Source organism: Choloepus didactylus, chromosome 12, assembly GCF_015220235.1.
Source record: "Choloepus didactylus isolate mChoDid1 chromosome 12, mChoDid1.pri, whole genome shotgun sequence".
NCBI lineage: Eukaryota > Metazoa > Chordata > Mammalia > Pilosa > Megalonychidae > Choloepus > Choloepus didactylus.
This window is the reverse complement of record NC_051318.1, coordinates 29,805,020-29,825,410: the sequence shown is the minus strand read 5'-3', so window position 1 is coordinate 29,825,410 and position 20,391 is coordinate 29,805,020. Positions and strand designations below refer to the sequence as shown.

General features: G+C 40.4%; 1 pseudogene; it reads left to right on the top strand.

The window, feature by feature from the left end:
- Window positions 1-2,144: 2,144 nt before the first annotated feature.
- LOC119506798 lies at window positions 2,145-2,996 on the top strand (annotated as a pseudogene).
- Window positions 2,997-20,391: the final 17,395 nt, after the last annotated feature.

Sequence of the window (20,391 nt, the reverse complement as noted above, 5' to 3'; positions counted from 1 at the left end):
AATTAATATGATCTCTAGATTATAAACCAAGATATATATATATTAACAAATATGAGGCACCTGTTCCAAGAATAAAATATTAACTTCCAGAGACGCAGGTTTCTTGTCTTTGTTTTGCTCCACAGCAGCTGTATAGAACGGTTTTTGCCCAGCTTCTCCCCTTCCAGTCTTTCAGTCCATTCTCTAAATAGAAGTCTAAAGAATCCTTTTAATATGGAAGCCAGGTTGCCACGCCTTTGCTGCAAACCCCCCAGTGACTCCTGTTTCTCTCAGACTGAATGGCAAATTCCATACAATGGCCTAGAAGACCCTACATGATCTTGCCCGTTTAGGAACCTCTCTAATCTCATCTCCTACCTCTCTATCTAGAGTGCGCAACTCCAGCCCACTGACCTCCCTGCAGCTCCACCACACATCACCCCTCCTCCCTTCCCAGGGCCTTGCACCTCCTGGCCCTCAGCCTGGAATGTTCTGCCTCAGGTAGCTTTGAGGCTTAATCAGGCACTAGATTCAGAGTTCTATTCAAATGTCACCTCTAACAGGGCTTTTCTTGACCAGTTTATCTCTCTACCTTATGCACCCTGTTTTATTTTTCTTCAGAACACTTAACACTATCTGGCATGTATTTATTTGTGTATTGTCTGTCTCTCCCACATAGAATGTGAGAACAGGAACTGTGTCTCTTGTCTCAGGCTATACCTTAAAGCCCACTGACCCTTAATAGGTGTTCAGTAATAGTTGATTAATGAAATAATGGATAAAATGATTGTTACTGTGTGCCGTTCATGCATGATTTCCTTTTTAACCCTTACAATGATCCTGTGATTTAGGTGTCATTAACCCCATTTTCAGTTGTCGGAATTGAAGCTCAGGAAGGTTAAGAAATTTTCCTGATGTAATAAACAACCAAATGGTGGAAGAATGCAAAGGCATGCCAATCTCCAGAGTTTGGGTTCTGGCACTCCAAACTACTGACTAATACAGAGAAGAGAAAAATCACACGATGTTTATGGATATACACATGTCTCTTGGTACAATGCCCTCCTGTTTGTGAGTTTTGTGGATACAAATTTCAAAAGAAGACTGGAAACCATTTGAAATTTTAAGGCTTCTCTGTGTCATACACAGCTTCTTGGGTCTAACTCACTTCACAGCATTCTAAGTAAGAGAAAAACTGTTGAAATTAAGGAGTCTTAACACTCACTCTTTTTTAAAGGGAAAAAATAAAACAGAGGGAGAAAGAGATCACGAAAGCAAGAGAACAAGAAAGCAAGCAAGCAACTTCCCCTTACCAGATGCACTGAAACAAAACTGTCAAATGCAGCAAAATCTTGTAAAATATTCCTCTGCTGTAGGCCATAGAATAGAACTGTAATAAACTCTGACCCATAAAAAGTCATGTAAACATTATAACCTGTTTTTACTAGCCCTTTAAGCACGGGGAGCAATTGATCTAAAACAGCTTGGCTCTCTTCAGTTCCCAAGTCTTCATGAGAATCCAGTCTCCAGCATGGGTGTTCAAATGCCTCTGGCACTGAAGGCCAAAAATAGGATTGGGCTAGAAAATTGCAGCTATTTGGTTATTTGCCCTGGGCAGATGTTTGGTATTTCCAAAAGCAAAACATCCAAAAAGGAAAACTCCAGAGGAAAAGCTACTTTGCAACACCTATTGCTATGGAATTATTTAATCTGCAATGTCTATAACCCAAATATTTATCTACATGGTCCTTGGCTCCTGGTTTTAGCCATCCCTAAAATCACACTAAAAAAGTTTTTAGGGCAGTGAAAGTAGTCTTATCAATGCCTCGGGACAAATCAGCTCTGACTATCTCCCTACGGCTAAAAAGCTTTACCATATGAAATATAAATGTGGAAAAATTCAAATAGGATCTGTCAAACATGAACACTCACTCCGTTACATATTTGTGGAATGCTAGTTGAGCCTGCCTTGAAAATATATTTTTTTCTATATTCCTAGAATCTAAAAAGAAATCAGGAAAGACCTAGGGGGAATTAGGCAGCAAGCCCAAAGTTACATTAATAGATGATTATAAATCTTTACATTTTTCTCATCTTGGTTTTGACTGTCCTTCCAAGGGACTTGATGTCTGTGAGTTAGTCTCCTTTCAAAAGGGTATGATCAGATGGCAAGCGGGCCTTGCACTTTGGCTGCCACCCCTGCAGCGACCACACTTTTCCCCGGTGGTGCAGATGGCTGTGGGCAACATGGCCTTGGCCACACACGCGATGTGCTTTTGCCCAGCAACTGAATGACTTCTGTCAACCTGGATGTGTCAGAAGGATTACAGGAGGAGGGGGCCACTCTACAGTTGTCACAGATAGAGGAGGCCTTTTTCTCTGTGGCTTGAACAAAGATGGGCAACTGGGACTTGGTCACACAAACGTTCTGTATTTTACCCCCTGCATGCCCCTCCTTGTCTGTCCCATCCAACAGGTGGCCTGTGGCTGGGATTTTACCATCATACTTGCAGAAAATGGTCAGATTCCATCATGTTTAGGGGTTCCTCATGGGCCTCGAAGATGTGTGGTTCCCCAGGCCATTGAGCTCCTGACAGAGAAGGCTGTGTGTACTGCTGTTGGCCGGAGGCATGCAGTAGCTGCTACAGCAAGTGGCATCATGTTCCCGTGGGGGACTGGTTTGGCATCACCTGGATGGTGGTTGTGTCCCAGAAAGGCTCTTCCATTGTTTTTGACAGCAAAGAAACTGAGCAGAGTGACAGGCCTTGAGAATTCTAAATCAAGATGTGTTCTTGCTGGCTCAGACCACTCAGCTTCCTTAACAGAAGCAGGAGAGCTGTATGTTTGAGGGGAGCAACAAACATGGTCAACTAGCAACCCAGACTGCTTTCCCTCCTATGCCCCAGAAAATACAAGCACATTGTTTTCAGAATGTAAAGGTCACTTCTGTCTGGAGTGGGTGGTCACACCTGGTTGCCCAAACAGGTATTTGTGGAATGCTACCTATATGTATATAGCACTATGCTACAGAATACAGAGGAATATGAAATCCAGAACTACCTTCTGGAAGTATGTACTTGGATGAAAAAGGGAACATTGAGTAGAAGACTAAAAAGAATATAGCCTAGGGAAGCATCTTCAAGATCTTTTGGTAGGCAATGGTTTCTCAGACTTGACACCCAAAGCACAAGCAATGAAAGAAAAAATAGATAAATGGGACCTCCTCAAAATTAAATACTATTGTGCATCAAAGGACTCTGTCAAGAAAGTGAAACAGCAGCCTAATCAACGGGAGAAAATATTTGGAAACCAACTATTCAATAAGGGTTTAATATCCAGAATATATAAAGAAACCCCATAACTCAACAATAAAAGGACAAACAACCCAATTTAAAATGGGCAAAAGACTTGAATAGACATTTTTCCAAAGAGGAAATAAAAATGGCTAAAAAACACATGAAAAGATGCTCAACTTCACTAGCTATTAGGGAAATGCAAATCAAAACCACAATGAAATATCATTTCACATCTACTAGAATGGCCACTATTAAAAAACTGAAAACTAAGTGTTTGAGAGGATGTGGAGAAAAGGAACACTCATTCACTGCTGGTGGGAATGTAAAATGGTGCAGCCACTGTGGAAGGCAGTTGGGCAGTTCCTCAGGAAGCTAAGTATAGAATTGCCATATGATCTGGCAATCCCATTACTAGGTATATACCCAGAAGAAGTGAAAGCAGGAAAGTGAACAGACATTTGTACACCAGTGTTCATAGCAGCATTATTCACTATTGCCAAAAGATGGAAGCAACCCAAGTGTCCATCAACCAATGAATGGGGAGACAAAATGTGGTATATACATATGATGGAATATTATTCAACAGTAATAAGGAATGAAGTCCTGAAGCATGCAAAAACATGGATGAAACTTGAGGACATTATATTGAGTGAAATAAGCGGGATACAAAAGGACAAATAGTGTATGATCTAACTAATATGATCTAATCCTAATAAGCAAACTCATAGGATTAAAATCTAGAATATAGGTTACCAGGAGATAGAATAAAGATCGAGAATGGGGAGCTGATGCTTAATTTGTGCAGAATTTTTAATTAGGCTGATTGTAAATGTTTGGTGATGGATAGAGGTTATGGGAGCACATTATTATGAGTGCAATTAACAGTGATGAATTATGTGTGTGATTGTGGTTGAAAGGGGAAGTTTAGGGTTGTATATGTCATTAGAAGGAGAGAGAGAAGATAAAATGTGGGACTATATAACATAGTGAACTTTGCTGTGGATGACGATTATGGTTAATAGTACAAATACAAGAATGTTCTTTCATGAACTAGAAAAAATGTACATCACTATTACAAGGGGTTAACAATAGAGTGGTAAATGGGAAAAATACACCTAATGCAAACTATGGACTATGGTTAACAGTACTATTTTAATATTCTTTCATCAGTTGTAACAAAAATACCACACTAATGCTAAAAGTCGATAATAAGGGGACATAAATGAGTATGGATTTTTTTTCTTTTTGGAGTAATGAAAATGTTCTAAAATTGATTGTGGTGATGAATACACAACTCTATGAATATACTGCAAGCTATGGATTGTACACTTTGGATGGATTATATGGTGTGTGAATGTATCTCAATAAAACTGCTTTTTTGAAAAGGGTATGGTCAGATGGCTGAGAGCAGATCTTGAGTAGTTCTAAAATGGAGATATCAGTTAACTGATGGGAACTCAACAGTGGACTTATCCTCACGGCAGCAGAATGGTCTTTTTTCCTCATGTTGAATGGCACTGTCAGTTTATCTCCTCAGTGGCCTTGTTAACAGCCACCCAGTTTTGATAGTAGCATCACGTCGTGAAGGATGGATTGATTGACTAAGTTTGGCAGTTCGGTTCACTTCAGCAAACACACTTTTACTAACTACCTGTATAGAACCAAAGATAGGGCTTGAGGCTGATGAGTGACATGGACCCTGCTCTCAAGGAGCTCACAAAGCCTAGGAGCCTTCCAGGTAAGGGGTGGGTTCTGCCATCCATTTAAAGTCACTTGGGGTATATACGACAAAGGAAGGTTCCCATATTCTTAACACGTGACACAGGAAACAAGGATGTCAAAGGTGCTTGCTACATGGTCAGAGCTGATCTCCATTACAGAGAAAGTAAAGAGAAGTTAGAATTAAGAAGATAATTCTTTTTTCTTATTTTAACTTATACTTTTTGAAAATTATTTGAAATTTGGAGAATGACATCAAAGTTTTTGTTTTATGCATATGTTTTACATAAATACATGTATGAAAGCATTTCTTAATTGGGACAGCAACTTTCCTAAGGTGGATTTATATTCCAGATTTAAAAAAAAAAAAAAGAGTAACAAACCCTGAATGTATCTCTGTCTTAGCACGTAGAGAATTTACAACACACCTTACTGGTTTTGAGGGAGGAAAATATTTCTGTCCACCTTCTGGAATTCCTCACTGCCTGTTTCAGGCTTAAACCAAAACAGAGAGAAAGAACAAATCACAATTTACATGTGTATAGTCTTTGTAGGTCACTCAAATTTACCAACATATTTAATCTTCAAAATAACCCTGGGAAATTGATTGATCAAGGTATTATCTCCACTTTATAAATAAGCAAAACTGAGGGGAAGTTATTGTTAACTATGCAGTTAATAGACTGCATAGCTAAGTCAGATCCTCACACTCTTAGACAGTGTTCTTTCCACTACACCAAACTGAATGCAGACATTCCTGTCCCTCACAGTTTATGTGTCCTTCTCTTTTTGACCACACTTCTTGAACAAGTTAAGGTGGTATCCAGAGAGAAGAGCTTCCAACTAGAACTGTAGCACTTTGTGAAACATAGGCTGGCAGTCTAGCTCCACCTCCTAACCAAAACAGGCATACTGGCTTCCCTTTTCTCGAAATAAAGAAACTGTAATATATCTATCATTACATTTGGATCCTGATACCTGCTCAATGGAAGAGAACTTAAAATTAAAGATCCAATCACAATAATTATATAGCTATCATACACTGAATGTTTGCTCTATACCAGGCACAATTCCAAATGCTTTCCATGAATCTCATTTAATCTTCATAACATACATATAAATTAGGTATGATGATTAATCTCATATCACAATCTTGGGAACTGAGTAACAAAGAGGTGTCACTTGTCTTGGCTCACACGGCTGGTAAGTGGTAGAGGCAGGATACCTACCTGGGAAGTCAGCTCCAGTCTTAATTGCTACACAGTACTGATGGCAACACACCCAATATTTATAGGACAAGTACTGCCAAATGTTAAACATATATCAATATACTATTCGTATAAACAAGCTGAGACATGAACTCAGAACATTTGGGAGATCAGACTTTAAATAAGTTAGTGAGCCCTTTTCTCTCTAAAAAAATAGATCAGGGGATTTGGGAGCAGAGAAGGTGTATTAGTTAGGGTTCTCCTTGGAAACAGAATCAATGAGAGATGTCTCTTATTATCAAATTGTAAAAGTGACTCACGCAACTGCGGGAGCGCACGAGTCCAAATTCTGCAGAGCCGTCAACAAGCTGTCAACTCCAAGGAAGACATCCAACGAACTCCTCGGGAAACGAACCGACAACTTTGACGAACTCCTCAGGAAACGAACCGGCAACTTTGAAGAACTCCTCAGGAAACGAACCGACAACTTTGACGAACTCCTCAGGAAACGAACTGGCGACTTCGACGAGCTCCCCAGGAAAAGCTTCACTGAGCAGCTGAAGAAGAAGTGAAGGTTCTCTAACCGTCCGGCTTATAAGCCTCCAACTGATCACCCGGACCAAATCCAGCCAATTGCATTCTCTCACTGTGGAAGCACGCCCCTTGATGAGTCATCAGTCAGCTGCAGTCAATTGACTGATGATCCGACAAACCAACCAGCCTCAAATAGCCTCACAGGAATCGTCAGGCCAGTGCCCGCTTGACCAGACAGCTAGGCCACCCAGCCAAGTTGACACATGAACCCAACCATCACAGTCCACCCCTTGTCAACTTGGCAGTCATACACATCACCTAAAACCATATCTTCAAAATGAACGTTACAGCTTATGCCATATGATAAGGGGATAAGACAGAGAAGAAAGCAAAAATATTTTCTTCACAGACAAATACAAACATAATCATCACAAAACGAGGAGGAAATATTCATATCATCATAGTCCTCGTTTCTGTAACTGGTCACGTGGCCGTAGTTCATATTTATCACGACCTTCTTCCACTACCCATTCCATGTTCCCTTTACCCTCAGCAAGCACTTCAGCTGGCCGTGGTTCTTTGCCTGGTGGGGTGACCCAAACCTTCATTCCTGAAGTTTCTTGGCCATTGGTAGTCCTGCCTGGATTGGGTTGTTGCAGTTTTCCATTGACTTGAATCACGGGGCATGGTAGTACTAAGAGACGCCCCAGGGGATCTCCTGTATGCCAGGAAAACTCTTCTTTACTTCCATTGTGTAGTTGCAGTGCTATTTCCCCTTGATAGTCAGGATCAATCACCCCAGCCAGTACAGTAATCCCCTTACTTGCCTGTTGATTCAGAGGCATAAGAAGCCCAAAGTGGCCAGGTGGCAGCCTTAACTTCCAGTTCAATGGGATTATTGTTGTGTTTCCTGGTGGAAGCACTCCTCCTTTTGGAACCAAGACTTGTAGACCAGCAGAGCTTAAACTTGCAGGGACAGGAAGCAAAAATTTCCCTAGTGGATCACTAGGAGTGATAGTGAGTGGTGCTACTCCTGTTTCCACCCCTTGATTCCTGGACCCATGAATCCTGGCTATGGGAGAAACAGCACCATAGAGTGGACGCTGATTCAGAGCATACACAGCCTCTTGGAGAACACTGCCCCAGCCCTGCAAGGTATTGCCACCTAGTTGGCACCATAATTGAGTCTTCAATAGGCCATTCCACCGTTCTATCAACCCAGCTGCTTCTGGATGATGGGGAACATGGTAAGACCACAGAATTCCATGAGCATGTGCCCATTCCCTCACTTCATTTGCTGTGAAGTGGGTTCCTTGGTCCGAAGCAATGCTGTGTGGAATACCATGACGGTGGATGAGGCATTCTGTAAGTCCACGTATTGTAGTTTTGGCAGAAGCATGTCGTGCAGGGAAGGCAAACCCATATCCGGAGTATGTGTCTATTCCAGTAAGAACAAATCGCTGCCCTTTCCATGATGGAAGTGGTCCGATGTAATCAACCTGCCACCAGGTAGCAGGCTGATCACCCCACTTCTGGTACCAAAATCTGTCCTAGTTTGCTAATGCTGCAGAATGCAAAACACCAGAGATGGATAAGCTTTTATAAAACGGGGGTTTATTTCACTACACAATTACAGTCTTAAGGCCACAAAGTGTCCAAGGTAACACATCAGCAATCGGGTACCCTCACCGGAGGATGGCCAATGGCCTCCAGAAAACCTCTGTTAGCTAGGAAGGCATCTGGCATCTGCTCCAAAGCTCCGGCCTCAAAACGGCTTTCTCCCAGGACGTTCCTCTCTAGCAAGCTTGCTCCTCTTCAAAACATCACTCCCAGCTGCACTCTCTTCCTCCCCCCGAGTCAGCTCATTTATGTAGCTCCACCAATCAAGGCCCACCCCGAATGGGTGGGGCCACGCCTCCATGAGAACATCTCGTCAGAATCATTGCCCACAGCTGGGTGGGGCACATTCCAAGCAAATCCAACCATCACCAAAACACCTGCCCCACACAAAACCACAAAGATAATGGCATTTGGGGGACACAATACACTCAAACCGGCACATTCCACCCCCTGAACCCCAAAATGACATTATCTTTCCAAATACAAAATATATTCATTCCATCACAATATAACAAAAACTTAAATCATTTCAGTAACAAAAGTTAAGTACAAAATCTCATCAAAATCAGTTTAGGCTTGGTCAGTTCTAAGGCATAATTCCCCTCTAGCTGTGGATCTGTGAACCTAGAACAAGTTATGTGCTTCCAATATTCAAAGGGCGGACATTCATAGGATAAACATTTCCATTGCCATAAGGAGAAACAGTAAGGAAAACAGGGTTAACAGGAGCAAAACAGTTCCTAAAACCCACAGGACAAAGTCCATTAGATTTCAAAGTCCAAGAGTCATTTACAGAACAATGTTGCATCCTTGGGGCTTGAGAGAGTGGGAGCCTAACCCTTCCCAAGGGACTTTTCGGCAGCCCGTTCCTCTCCAAACACTTAAGTGAGTGCTCCAACATTTCCACACATTGGGGAGACCACCTTCTCGGCCCCACTCTCCTCAAACATCGGGGCAGCTCCTGGATTCCCTTCCATCTCCGGGTCACACGCTCAACCCCTTCAGAACAGTGTGGTGGCAGCCAGGCTCTCCCCAATTCCCTGGAAATGTGCTCCACCCTCTTTGGGACCTGAGGTGGCAAAACTCTTCCAGAGCATCGAGGTGGAATGCCCACCCTCGACCTCTGGGGCAAACTCACCCTTTCTCCAAATGCTTGGGTGAGTGCTCCAACATATCCACACATTGGGGAGACCACCTTCTCGGCTCCACCCTCCTAAAACCTCGGGGCAGCTCCTGGATTCCCTTCCATCTCCGGGGCACACGCTCAACCCCTTCAGAACAGTGTGGTGGCAGCCAGGCTCTCCCCAATTCCCTGGAAATGTGCTACTCGCACAATAAGAGACTGCGTCTGATTTTCAGAAACCTCCAGTCTGCGGGCACACTTTCATGGAGTGTTTCTTTCTTTCTTTCTTTCTTTCTTTCTTTCTTTCTTTCTTTCTTTCTTTCTCTCTCTCTCTCTCTCTTTCTCTCTCTCTCTCTTCCTCCTCCTCCTCCTCCTCCCTCCCTCCCTCCGTCTCCGTCTCCCCCACCACCACACCACTTCTCAGTATTTATTCATCCACATAGTACCATTAAAAATTTCCAACAAAGGATGGTACTTGCCCACTGGGTATCTCTTTGATTTTTAGGAAGAGAGAAACCTATCATTATCTCTATCAAACAGAAAAAAGTGATTAAGAAGCTTGGGAATAAACAAACACCCAAAGCAATTGTGACTTCACACAGAGATATTACAAATTACTCATTACGGTTCTTTCCTTGTCAAGGTCACAAAATTTGTTAATACCTTCAAATAAAATAACTTTTCAGGCTCTCATCATTTTCTCTCTCTCTGTGTTTGTGTGTGTGTGTGTGTGTGTGTGTAAAGAGATCATTAACCTTTCAAAATAATCAGAGCAAGTGAAATGCATACACCAATTCATAAAACTAGCATGGGTAGTATGATCAGAGTATAATAGAGATGTACATGTGTTTCTAATGAAAATCAAGCTGTGATTCTGAAATAAGCAAGGAACCAGACTTTGCCAATGATAGTAATTTTATCCAGTTACGAGGGAAGTTATGGTCGAACCCCGAATGAGTCCGCTTAGAATAGACGTTGGAAAACATCTCGCCTTTGTGCGAGAGGAGAGTATAGGCAAAAAGAGGAGCAGCAGGAGAAAACATAGAAAAGGAGGATGTACATTTCACTGACCAAAGGCAGTTTGGCAGGAATGGTGGTGGTGTGTTTTTTTTCAATTACTTTATTTAAAAAGGAATGGTGTTTTTGCCAATGAACACATATGTTGACATTAAAAAGTTTTCAACAGATCATACACATTTCAGGTGAGTGGCCTGAAATAAGTCAGGATTTATATGAAACATTTTTCCACACATACTTTGTGTTTCCAATTCATTGTGCATACTGCACAGTTTTTCAAGTTTATTGGCCCGACAGTTAGTTAAGGAAGAAATCCAAACTTTGATCTTCCCCAGTGGTTGACCGTAAGGATGAGGAGCCACCGCATTACTGAGGCTGTAGGTGCCAGTGCTTGCTTTATGAATCCCAGAGCTAATGAAACTCTCTCGGGCTGAGGCTAACCACCGTGCACAGCTGGAAACTAGTGGTCATAATGAACTACAGAAAATGGAAAGCAGGGCATCTCCCTTCTACTGGAATGTGTACATTCCCAAATTTAAGAGAGCAATCCAAGGATGCTACCAAGAGTGAGGTGGAGATGGGCAGTTGAAGGAGTTATTCCACCTGCCACCTTCATGGCTGGTGATTTGTAAGGATCAAGGGAAGTCCAGCTCTATCTTCACTGCCAATCATTGAAAAGCGGCGGGGAGGGGGGGAGCAGACGGATAGCTAACACTTAATGGGTACTTGCTAAGAGGCAGGCAGTGATCTAAGAGCTTTACATGTATTAACTTATCTAGGCATATATCCACCTTCCTCTAAAGGGATCCAGTACTCTAAAGAAAATTCAAGGTACTATCCAACTTACCATGCTGTAATTTTCTGTGTATGGATCCTTATGTTAGGGTTAGCAGGCTGCCATCACTTTAGATAGTTTAGAGAAAAATTTTAGGAATTCATTTCTAATTAGAGATTCTTAAAATTTAGAAGCCTGTCTAGGTTTAATGTGATGATTAAAAAATATTCACAACTTACTGTAAAGCAAGTAACCACCTCAATTCTAGGAAATAGCTGAGGAGTTAAATAAATCAGACCAGTTGAGGGAGTAAATTTCACACATAAGAAGAGAGCCAAAGTCAGGGGTGATTTTTGCAGGCCTAAGGCTGGCCTGACCAGAGCAGAGTTGCCTTTGGAAAAGTGTAGAAGAATGGGTGGGCAGAGTCAGACCCACTTTTGTAGGATCTTGAAGTCACTCAGATAAACTGTCTCACTTTGGAAAAATAGGCAGTGACTCTTGCAAGGCTTCTCTAATGTGTACCCCAAATCCCTCCAGGTTCCTGGAAGGATCAGTTTTATTGAAAGCCTTCCTAAGTTAAGAGCATTTGTTCTATGGCCCCACTAGATTTTGTGAGTATACACAGTGCCTGTATAAACACTGGCTGGGTCCTCATCCTGTAGGAGGTAATCCCAGAACAGAGTAAAATGGGCACTGTCATACCATTTCCTGCCTCTAGAGTCCTGCAGTAGAAATGAATCAAGCAAGACAGCAGGAACCTGAAAATTTTGTTTCTGCGATCTAAAAGCTGCCTGGAATTTACTCCCACATGGTTTACTCACCTGAAAGCGCAGACCCATAATCACCATGTTTAATACTGCCTGTCTGTACTTACATGACACCGCGGCTCATGGCTTGAGATTGCTCACACCCCCAATATTCCCAGCCTAACATCCACGCACTTTCATCTCTCGTCAATTATCTCGCCCTTAGTTTCAACAGCTTAGCAAGCTGAGTTCATGATACACAAGACTGGCGTTATCAGAAACTCCAAGTGTGGGGAGAATGACAGAGAGACACAAAGAATGCTTCCCAGGCTTACTGGTTTCCTCCCTGGATTTGCTTGACTCTAATTATTGGAAGACCTCCAGGGGCCAAGACTGCCTGAGCTTGTCAAGGGATTATTTTTTTTTCCCCGTCAGAGGATGCCACCACCCAGACACTAAATCAGAAGAGAGGGAAAAAACCCTCACAGCAATATATCTCTGGAACAAAAGAATGACTTGAGACACCTTCATTTGTATTCTGCTATTTTGATGGGAAAAAATTATTTATAAGAAGTAAATTAGTAGATTTTTTTCTGCTCCCTGTTTTTACTGCTACTTTGTTAACAAAAACATTTTTTTTTATTTTCTCCAGTTCCTCTCTGTGTTTCTGTGTATGTGTGTGCTGTTGAGTTTTTGTTTTTGTTGTGTTGGAAAGTTTAAAAAAAAAATTATTTTGAATATCAGATTTTAAAGCATAAAATCTGGCATATAAGATACCAAATGCTTTTGTTTTTATGTACCACGCTGTGTTCAGATATTTTTAAATATGCAATTGCATTTTCAGGGACAGTTCTGGGAAAAAAATTAAATAGTAAATCAGTAGAATTCTCTTAAGGTTTCCGTTCAGTTCTTAGAGTCCGATTTCTACTCTAGGGTGCCCCTTCTTCATTCCTCTCTCCAGGAATGACACCTCGTGCTGGTGTTTGGCTACTCAGAGCCCCATAACTAAAGGCCTGGGTTGGCTGGGGGTGTTTAATTCTTTCTTCCCTCCCCATCACATTTCTCATTCTATGATCAAAGAGCAAAAGAAGATGATTAAATTAAATTAATTCACATTAGGGCAAAATTAATTAATATGTGGTTCACACAAGAGTATTTGTATTAACAGAAGACAATGTTAATTCAAAGGTTATCAATGAAGTATCTGAAGAGATTCATGGAGAGATGGTAGAGATCCGGTGACACACAAATTAAATGACATAGGTGACTGCCTTTTTCAATGGTATGTACAGTTAACCCTCCAGTCATCTTATATCCCAACCCAACAAAGCTGTCACTGGCATCTTTGCCAAAAACTAAACCCTCAATTCTAGCTGTATGGATTAGAAGACTTTATTAACTATTCTGCTTTTATAATAACTGATTAATACTATATAAAAAGTAAATCTTTATAAAAGCAGCATCCAAGGCTTCCAATCAAATAAGAGTGTTTATACCTATTCCACATCTTTTTAGCTATTTTATTCCCACACTATTGCTTTTCAAGCTATATAATTCAGCAGTAAAATACAGTTGGCTTACAGAAGAGTTTCTATATAGATATGCTGTTGACACATACTATACCAATACGATCATATAAAATAGAAGGTGTTTTAAGTTTTTATTATTAACTTGAATTAAGTTTTGCTTGGCTTCCATATAAAAAGTTCTGCAAATATTAACTGCAATTATCATGCCTTCTCCACATTAAATATAATAACTTAAGAAATAATATCACATCGGATCAAACCAATGGTTTTAACTCACTGGTGATCTATTTGGACACACACCAAAATATTTATACAGTATAATGGAAAAGGATAATATAACAGGTCTTGAAAAACTACATTATGTTGGAGATTCCAACTAACACCTTGGGTGGGCTGCCTGAAATACAAATTCTGTTATTAAATCTTGAAAGGTTTGAAGGAAATCCAAAATGGATTCTAGGTATTCAAGATTAGTTTCAAATTACTTTTAAAAATGAAGAATTAAACTTTTAAATAAGTTAATATCATTTGATTAATGGTCTAATGTCATGTGAACATAGCAGAGAAACAGAAAATTTGAGCTTATAAACCGTAGTTCCATTCATTACAACTCATGTTTATGGTAGATCAAGGTGACTGGATTCCAGAACCAACACTTTTGCTAACTTTAAATAAATTATATGCATCAATGATAACTGACTATGATACCATTCTAATACAATCAGTTCTTTTAAACAAAGTAAGAAATCTTGAAGCTGCTAAATAACAGACTCATAAGTCTTACAAACCAAGAGATAAAAAGGTCAATGATGGTGAGAAAAGAAAAGAAAACTAATGGGGAATAGGTTTATTTTTACATGAATTTCTTTTTCATTTGGAGAAGTATGAAAGAGAGAAAAACTGATTTGTTGTTTGTTTTAGGACTTCACAAAATTCCCAGTTTATTAGATTAGCAAAATCATTTCATTATTTTTTAAATGTTTTCAATTCCTTCTTGATGGCTCTCAGGTCTTTGGGAGCTGAGTTTTTCCAGTCCTTTCTCTGGCAACTAGTTCTAGCATAGTGATCAGGAGAGGATCAAAAACATGGTGAGCTGCCCCTGATCCAGCCTGAGCACTGACAAGTGGGATTGCTCTGTGAAAATTCTGAAGGAAAGAAAGATCATTTTTGGTGCCACACCTGATTGCTCTCCTCGCTCTAACACCTGACAGACCCACTGCTTCACACCACATCCTCCTCCGATGATCTGTCCTACTTCTTAGGCAATTCCATTTCTAGGATCTGTCTCCTTCTGCTAAATGCTGCTAAAGTATAAATGATAGTAACGTTTATAATAAAGGCTCAAAAAAAGAGACTTTTCAGCAGTAGTGACACTTCCAGGATACAGCAATGGTTCTTGAACTATTCTCTGCAGAACCACATCGGTCTCCTGTTGTACAATTACTGAGGGTACAATGAACACTTCCAGGTGTTCCCATAACTATGATGTAAATAGTACCCATTAAAGGTGTGTTACACAACTACACAACCACATTCAGACAGCCACCCCACCACTCCCCATCCCAGAAACCTCCCAGGAGGGAAAAAAACAGAGAAATGTAGGGGGCCAGGCCTCATGTATTCAGAATCTAACTAAAAAGGTGCTGCTTTTATCTCTTTTACATATTGGACTTCTGCCAGAGGTTTCCTTTGAACCAAGGCTTCCACAACGAAAAACTTTTAAAAACCGAAAATCCTTTTAAAGACTGAGAAATAATGGAAGGCAGAGTGTGTAGTAGAGGAAGCCTGGGCTTTGAAGTCAAGCACTTCAGGGCTAGAATCTTGGCTCTACCACTTATTAGCTCTGTGAATTGCAGGTGCCATTTCTGTATAAACTGCAGAACTGCTTTCTACCTCTGAACAAAGAATCAAGTTGGAATGGCCAGGGTCAGGGACTCGATCTGTACATCACCCACCAGCAGAGGGTCAGACGATTCCTGGACTAGACTCTAAAGCTAGATGCTGAACTGAGGAATGCAATGGAGGGTCAGGAGAGGAAAGGTTCAGGGCAAGCCCGTGGGATCACACCTGTGTCTGATATAAATTCGCTCTGTTCCTCTTGTAACGTGCAGTAAGCCTCCTCTTGTTTGAGTGTATCCTGGTTGGGATGATTATTTTTGTGCTTGGCCAACTCATAAAGAGGAAAGTGAGTCCACATGTTTCACAAAGGAGGGACTAGATAAAATAGGAAGGACATAATCCCTTAGCAGACAAGCATGTGTTAGGAAAGGGAGCCTAGGAATCTGAATAGAAATGCATAGCTGGGACCCCAAAAGGACACAAGTAATGACTGCCACACAAAATATGCTCAAAAAGAGGTAATTTTTGTTGACTGTTATGGATGACCAGCCTAGTTTTGGGAGTAGGAGCCGCTGCCTATTAGCTCCTCAAGCCACATTATATAGGAGGTTGCCTATTTCTTATCCATCAAATAAAACTTGCTGGAAAGGATAAATGTCCAGACAGATAGCAATCTACAGACCAATGGAAACTGCAACACAAGGAATGGTCATAAATCCAGGATTCCTTAAAAAAAAACAAAAGGACATTGCATGCTGCATGTGTATCAAATTGAAGACTAAGAATCATCTGTTCCGTCCAAATGCACCCTTTATGGGATATGACATGCATAAGTGCACAGTGATTAAGAGAGTCCTTGTACATCCACAGTAAACTTTAAGTTCAAGATTGGGGGCTTTTTAAAGATAAGCAAAGATTAGTTTTGAGTCCTCAACTGAAAAAAAAAAAAGTAAATAGCTTCAATATGGAAATTCAAGGCAAAGAGCAAGAGAAAGGGGTTCCAAGTGCCAAGGATGGGAGCTTCAATACAATAGCCAGTCATCACTTATCAAAAATACCCTGACTAATATTAAAGTTTTGGATCTGACTGCATGGATATGACATGCTTTATTTATATCAAGTACTCTGATATCCTGTTTTAGCAATTGAGCATGCCAATTCATTTTTAATCTGTGGATGACTACAATTCTCTAATTGTGTGTTTGTTGAATTTGGGTTTTACCTGTATTTGTACACCTAATTGGGTAGGTTGCCGTTGAAGTTTCTTTACGTTAATTTCTGGCTATTGCCTAACCTTAAAGCATTCTAAATACCTGTGCCAGGACTATAAAGAAACAAGGTTTACAATACTGATTGGTTATTAAACAGGCTCAAAAATATAAGTTTTCATTTTGGCCAAAGAAAGAAAAAATTCTCTGAATGCATTTTTAGTGCCCTGTTGGTAGTTGGTTCGCTGAAATCCTGTCATAATTTGTTACCAGGATTGAGGTAGATTTCAAAATAGGTTAATTCCCTACTCCCTTCTCCTATGAAATGGTTCTTGCATTGTAAATTCCTTGGCTTTGACATAAGAGGACTTTAGAGCCAAAACAAACACATTCCCGATAACAGTTTAGAGCACCATTCCCACCAGAATGGAAATTCCAGGATATTTGAGCCAAAGGCCCCAAATTATTCTGCAGCGAGTTCGAACACAAGACCATCAAGTCCTGAAACAAGCCTCAACGACAGCAATTTGGTCTTTGTTTCCCCTCCCTGAATGTTTACTTGCCTTGCCTCTGCTCCAGCTTTTCTAGTCTAGTCACAGCGATTCAGGTGCTGTGCTACACGTCCTCTTACTCTGCCACCTCGGTAATCATGTGCCTTCTTTCCTGCAGAAGCTGCTGGAACACACAATCAGAAGAGAGATGTGGCAGAGGTTTAGGGATAACCATTTTTCAAGCTACATCTCTGTGACTCTGAAGTTGACTGGCTAAGGAGAATCGGGGAGGCCACTCGCAGCACAGTTAAGTGGCAACGTCAGGAGGTCAAGCAACATCTTCTCCAGCCAAAAACATTTGGAACCCTCTAGGTGGTGATTTACAGTGTGTTGCCTGGCTGACCGTCAGGAAACCAGTTATCTTAACTCAACCAGGCCACACTCTGAAAAGCTAATCTCTGCCTTTTTAATAGGATCTCATTTACAGAGTATCACACATTCTCAGGATATACCTCACCAATTTCATTGGTTGAAATGACTGATGCTGCTTTCTTGTGATGTTCGTGAATTGTCGCTTCCTTCTCATCTTCCTTGGTGCAACTCTTATTATAACCTATGCTGGAGTTATCACTGGGAAACACTATATCAAACTATATTTCAACCATCTATGTATCTATTGGAGACTTCTTGTTAAATCAATCAAAAGACTTTCCTTACCTGAGGACTCCACAGTTAAAGGCTCCTCCTGAGATATCTTAAAATTTCCTCTGAAAAAGAGAGAATGATAAAGAAATGTTTTATTCCTGTAACAAATCACAAAACTCTCATTTGTAATCCTATATATCAAAATGGCATTCTATATTTTGACTAGTTATTATCTAATGGCCAGTAGACTTCCAATATTCCACTTAGTTTCTTCATCCATTCCATTGACTCTAATGACTATTTTTATTCATGAAAATAAAATTATTAAGCTAAAAACATAATGGAAAGAGAAAATAAAAAATCTTTCAAACAATAACTCAGTAATATCACTACAGTTTTACAAATATTTTAATAAAATTATATCTTTGATTTTTATCATTAATTTTAAACAATGAAATCCTACCATAAAGCTCCAAATGGGCTCCAAGTTGCAATCACATCAAATTGCAAAGTCATGCTTCTGTGAGGTTAATGAAATGACTCTGTGGATCTGGGAAGCCAGCAGTCCCAGAGGTCAAAGAGTGGGAGCAAATTGCCTATTGTGTTATATCCAAATTTGTATTAGCATAGGGATTCACTGTATCATCAAAACTGCAAAAGTTTTTAAAGAACAACTAATGAACAGAAACCAGTTTGTGGCAACTCAAACAAAATGAATTGGTGATTGTGATTCCAACTTGCACACACAGTTAAAGAAATGTAAGTTTCAAAAACAATGAGACTCTGTTTTTTACCTGACAATGATAAATGGTGGCAAGAGTGTAGGAAAACAACCCTTCTCATACACTGTTGTCAGCTTTGTAAATAGGTGCAAACTTTTTGGAGAGAAACTTAGCAATACCTATCAAAATGTAATATTCTTGTAGCCACTGTCTCTGTCAGTCCATTATTAGAAATGTATACCGTGGATATACTCCCCTACCTGCAGAAAGAATATGAACGAGGGTACTCAAGGCTGCTAAAGTCTTCTTTCTACCTAAATAACCATCAACCAGGAGACTCACATCATTGTACATCCTTATGAAGCAAGCTGATAGAATTGTTGGCAAGAATAAGGTAGAACCATATTTGTATATTGTAAGTGAATAAAAGAAGTAAAACAATGAGTAATACAGTGTGCTCCCATGAGTTTTTAAGGTTAGATACATAAAATATGACAGACAGATAGACAGATGATGATAGACAGATGGACGGATGGATGGGAGGGAGGGAAGGATGGAGGGAGGGAAGGATGGAAGGAGGAAATGCCTGTACATCATGGAAAATATCTATAAGAGAACACTAGAAGCTATAAACAGTTGTCTTATATGCAGCAAACTAGGGAAGATGGGACACTTGATTCTATCATTTATTCTTTTAATGATATTTCTATCATTTATTCTTTTTATGATATTTCAATTTCTTTTACAGCAGCTTGCCTTATTAATTTTTCAATAATTAGTTAAAATAGAACATGTTATTAATATGAAAATACATGGAATTATTCTCAATAACCCCCTGTATTCCTCTACTCCATCCCGTGCCACATTAAAGTATTTCAGCCTCCTGCACATGTTGTTTCTAAGCCTTACAGAGCTTCTAACCAATTTACCCTTAACCAGTTCCCTTCAGATCACTTCCGCTACATCACCAAAATGGCACCTCACCAGTCCTTAAGAGCATCATGTTCCCTTACATCTTTGCAAATACTATTTCTTCTGCCAACTGTGCTCTTTCTCTCTCGAACTTCTTTCCATCCATCAAGAACTCCTTGCTGCCTCTGTGAGGATTTTCAGGAGTTAGTCTTTCTTCTGGATTTCTTATCCTTTTGCACCTAGATCTTGTACAGCATGGGTCATGTTGGATTGCAATTTCTTGCTTGTATCTGTGCCTCTTCTGATGCTACTCACGGGCACAGATCTTAGCTTATTCTTTTATGTGTCTGCTCCAGCACCTGGCCAAAGATTCAGTCTACCCTGGTGACACATCAGAATTATATGTGCAAGCTCCTAAAAACACAAAGTTCTGGAAAGTCTGGGTTTCAGAAATCTGTATTGTCAGAGATATGCACAGGTTATGGTTATGATCAATCAAACTTGACTCTTAATTTAGCTAGTACCTAAACTTTGAAAGTCAACAATGAATGTTCCAAATCCTCCAAGCTCTTTTAACCACCACAATTTCTGAGCATTTCGCACTGTAATCTACTCACCAACTGCATTTTTTTCCCCTTCTTTGAAAGTATCATTTATTGACTGCCTAGCCTGTGGCAAGTGTTCTGTTAGAAACCCTATAAAAGCGACCTCTGGTCTTCACAATCCTACACGAGTAATTGTTATTGCTACTTTTAGAAGGGGAAACTGGAACAGAGAGAGAGGTTCCATTACTTATCCAAGATGGGGCAGCTGGTTGATGGCTACAGAGGAATTAGATCAGCCTGTCTCCAGGATCCATGTATGTTCTATTCACTCCATCCTGTTGTCTTCCCTGAAACTCTCTCCCCACCACCTCCTACAGCACCACAGTGGCCTCCCGCTCTCAGATTTCTTTGATGCTCTCCCTGGTTCCAGCCTGGATTATCTCACACTAATGCAAAGAGATCCTAATAGCCTCCTTATCTTCA